Consider the following 4,980-nt stretch of genomic DNA (forward strand, 5'->3'; position numbering starts at 1 on the left):
TGCAAAATGTAATTTTCTTAACTTTAATGAAAATTACGACTTTTTCCCAGGGGAAAAAACAATAATATTGTAAGGACACAACAATAAAAATAGTGGGATTCTATGGGGCACAATAATAATAATATAGGGACTGCATGGGCACAAAAATACAATAAGGGGGTTGCACTAATAACAATAAGGGGCTACACTAGTAGTATAGGGACCTAACATTGAAGTTTTGTTGCTACTAGATCTAATTTCTTCTACTGCAAGGTCAAAGTTCTAGGTTGAATTTGTTGTTGGAAGGTTATCATCTGAAGAGGAAGGAAGGGTTTACTTGGTGATTAAAGGAATTTTTTTCTAGGTCAAAGAGTCTTGGATTATCTCATCTTTTCTTGTGAAACTACTGAAGGAAGAGTAGTTGACTTATTTTCCCCTATATAGCATTTTTTCCCTGGTTGTCCGCCTACATCTGGCATCCACAATATTCATGTTTTTTATTTTATAATTTCTTGATGAAAAAAATATAAAATAATAACATAAGAAAGTTAATAAGAACACAAGAACATTTCAATAGATCGAAGGTCAGAGATTTCGTAACTCCTTTGTAATTTCAATTGGAGACAGCTTTGATATGAGTTTCCAATGTTGTTGGCACTTGGTCACGTAACTCAATGAACCAAGGGTGTAGAGAAATAGCACAAGGAGATAGGCCCCCAACAAGATCCTAAAGAGATTAGCGCCTAAGTGTTATTTCTTCGGTCACATCACCCAGTCCTATGGTGGAAAAACAATAACAGGAAAAGCAAAAGGGGCTAAAGGCCAATATCAGAATCTCATGATTTCGTAATATCCTTCCTTAATAAAGTTACAAAATTTGGGGCTCAAAAATTGTATCACATAGGTGTATGAAGGATGAATGAGTCAACATCTAAGTAAATGTGCATAGTAAGTTTGGTGTTGCAGGATTAATGGCGACTGCAAAGATCACTGAATCAAGGCAACAAGGACCATGGTTGCACGGGATTATTTAAAGGATTATGTTATGAGTTGAGACAAACCATCCTTGATATTCCTTATGTGCTATGATAAATTAAATGAAGAACAGAGCCTTGGGGACTGGAGGCCTGATCACATTTCAAAGAAGCCATGTTGAAGTTCATTTCAAGCTCTATGAGAAATTAATAAGCATGGAGGAACCTCTTGAGAGTACAGATTGACAGAGATTTAATTCTCAGCATGAAGAATCACATAGTGACCCATTCTTTGAATTGATTATGCTGCAGCCACAGTTCATGAGTGAACGAATCCCATTCTTTGATTTAATGTTGCAGCGGTAGAATTCAAGCAATGAGATGCAACAACAAGATGGAGAAGCCATGCAGAGGTACACTTTTATAGTGTGAATGGCAAAGTGATGGCTGATAGAGATTGCATCGTTCACTATATTTTAGTGAAACAAAACCTAGGATTGCAGTTGAGAAATGTGGGGGAGGCAACATTGTTACCAGTGAGTTGTGTGCATGGGGGCTTCACTCAATGAACCTCTAATGCATCATGTGTGTTTGTGGAATATTAAACAATACCCTTAATTTGACTACATATTGGAAAATACCTCTAAAAGTCACAGTATTTAACCCCCTACCAATACAAACCCTGTACACCTTCCCAATTCAAAAAACCCATAATTTAACTAGATATTGTAGGTATCCATTTTTTCATTAACATTTTTTATACCCCTTTATATTTTTTCATTAACTTTGAACTCCATTTTTTATAATTGCCAACATAAAAATCCTTTACCCCCTTATATGTCCCCCAATATGTTATGTCATTTTTTCCTCAATATATATCCCCCAATATATTATGTCATTTTTCCTCAATATATACCCCCCAATATATTATGTCATTTTTTCCTCAATATATATCCCCCAATATGAAACCACTTGGTATGGTATTGATCCCCCAGTGAAGCCCATGTGGTTGTGTGGAGAGCTTTGTGGGTGTGTGTGCATTGCTGAGGAGAGGCCAAGTCCACCAGTGCTACAGAGAGAGGCTGAGAATGCCTATGTAGAGGAAAGAGACTCCGAGAGAGCCTATGTTGTTGTGTGAGAAGCCGAGAGAGCCTATGGAATAGAAGGAGTTGAGTGTTGAATGTATGTTGTTGAGATAAGAGGGTTGATAATAGTATGATGTTGTGGTGTGGACAGAGTGTTGAGAGACTATCGAGCAGAACAGTGTGTTGCTAAAAAGTAAGCAGAGGATAGAGTGTAGTGTGGGATGAGTAGAGGAAAGGTTGTTGAGGAGAACAAAGCTGATATCAAGAAGAGTAGTTGCCATCTATAGAGAACATTAGTTCCTTATTGAGTGTGGGTTGGAGCCTGCATATAGGAAGTTGGTGCTTCCATCTCTAGTGGGTATCTTAAGAAAGCTTGGGGGTTGGTGCCTCCTGCAATTTAGTGCTTGCATAAATCCAAGGAGCTGGGGTTCTTGCAACAAATCTGTGAATTTGGTGATTCACATGGTGTTTTTGGTAAGTTGATCAGATGTCTACAAAAGAATGGATTTGGTGCTTCCTGCTAATGGGTTCTAGCAAACAATCAAATGGATTTGGTTTTTCCTGTGAGTGGTGGCTCACAAACATATTCATGTAATAAAGTAGGTGCTCTTATTTTTACATCAATAACAAAAACAAGCTTTGGTGGTTTTTCTCCCAGAAGGGTTTCCACATTAAACCTTTGTGTCATATTTGTGTTTCTCATGATGTGTATGCTTGTGTTGATTCATATGGCTACTATTATGGGTTTTTAATGGTTTCTCTCATTTAATGGATGCCAAGTTTGAATGAGTAAAGGAAAATTTGCATAAAATTTAAAATTAGCCTTAATATTGATTCAGCCCCCCCCAGTATTAACATTGGTTCCAACGCACTCACTATTACCCTTTTCAGGTTCTTGATTTCATCTTCAAGCTTCATCTTATCTGTTGACTACATAAGATTCAGTTGTAATTAGGGTATATTAAAAAAGGGCTTGTAACTAGCCATGGTTTCCAATGTTTTCTTACATGTTTATCTTGATGGTTTACTAGAGATTTCGGGAGGAATATCAATCACCATAATAGCAATGTTTATTTTATATCAAAGTTGTCCAACTTTATTAACTCAAGCTTTTGTGTTCTATTATATAAATTACAGTGGAAGCCTGCTTGGCTAGAAATGAGATTATTCTTCTTCGTTTTGGGAAAAACAAATTGTATATTTATTTCTTTGAGATATTTCCTAATAATATAACCATGGTTAGGGATTTTATGCCCTTGATGGCTTTGTTTTCTTTTATGTTCTCCATGCATGTGTGTAATGAAAAGTTCTTATGTTCTTGCATGTGAACGTCATTTAAATCTTAGCATTTATGGCATTGTTAATTTCATTTACCTTCCTATAACCACTCATGCATACATGGTTATTTTTACTACAAATGATGTATTATTGTGACAATAGATTTATTTGAGGTATGTAATTATTATTTAGTTTTAAATACTCAGCTAGGACATAAGCCTAGTGGACTCCTATCATGGGGGACCACCTAAGGTTTTATTTAGGCCCTCCTATTATCTTGTCTGTAAGTTGTCCAAGATTACATGTCTCTTAGATATCTGACTAGGTTCCCTAATTGTCTTGGGCCTACAACAAGCTAACTTAGGCATAAAAATTTCTACTTCAAATCTATTGTATTACTTATTATCCTATAATAATTTTCATATATATATATATATATATATATATATATATATATGATACTATGTAGTTGAAAAGAATACAGTTTTCAATACAAGTGAATTGTCATTATTTAATTCAGATTGTGTGCATTCCATTTCGCTTACCAACTAGGTATTTATTTTGCCTTACTCAAATATCTATGGTTTTCTATTCATAACCACATATATAGTGGATACCAAGGTTGGTCCCTAGGTAAGGTCTCTTTCCCAAACCTATACATCATAGTAACACTTAATATTACCTATTATAACCCTTAAGTTAAATTATTTGTCCATGAACACACATCTTTCATACAACATAAAAACCCAAATACATATGTGTATATATGCAAATATTTATTTACAAAAAATTTGGCAACATTTATCCATTCACTTATTTGAATACATCTAGGGAAAACACTACTAATCATACTGAAAAATCATACGTATTTCACTCATAGCTCTGAACTACTGAAATAATATATTCATCATAGATTTTTTTTCCAAATAGTCATACACTTATCTAAATAATTATTGAAAATAGATTAAATCCTATCACATTCCTCCCAACCGTGAACTACACTTCTCATTAATTCCCCTCGAGCTCCAACTCCTCATTCGAAGAATAAATCGGAATTTATTTCTCAATGCACACCTCCTTAACCCTTAGTAGGATCCTACTAATTTATGGGCTTAGGTCCAATATTTCTCTCCCATTATCCCTTTCTTTTTATCTTACTACCTTTATCTCCCACATTCATTTCTAAATCAACTTATACCCATGACATTTATCTCCAATCATGCATTCTCTTGGTGGTATGCTTAGCCAACAGTTCCTACTACGTGGTCAAAAGGAGTAATTTTGTTCTTTTGTTCCCACCCCTTCCTGGGCATAATTGATTCCAACTATTTTCCTAGAAGTTAGGAGTCTAATATCTCACATGATAGCCTTTAACATATTTTCAAGAATAATAATACACAAAACAATTTTTGTTCTTTATTAATCAAAATAAATATTTACAATGTCATAACATATTACTTGTACCACTTGACTTTTCAGTGAAATTTCCAATATAAATTCATAAAGATAAATTTACGAGGGGTATCACAACAACATTGAAATGAATCAAATTATTTTAATATATTGTATATTTTATTTAATATATGTAGGAATCCAATAAGGATTTTTATAGATATATATATCATGGTTTTCAATTATCTTAATATGTAATATGGATTCCTAAT

The sequence above is a fragment of the Pinus tabuliformis genome, chromosome J (assembly GCF_031772625.1).
Source record: "Pinus tabuliformis cultivar Carrire ecotype Pingquan chromosome J, CPIR1, whole genome shotgun sequence".
Taxonomy (NCBI): Eukaryota; Viridiplantae; Streptophyta; class Pinopsida; order Pinales; family Pinaceae; genus Pinus; species Pinus tabuliformis.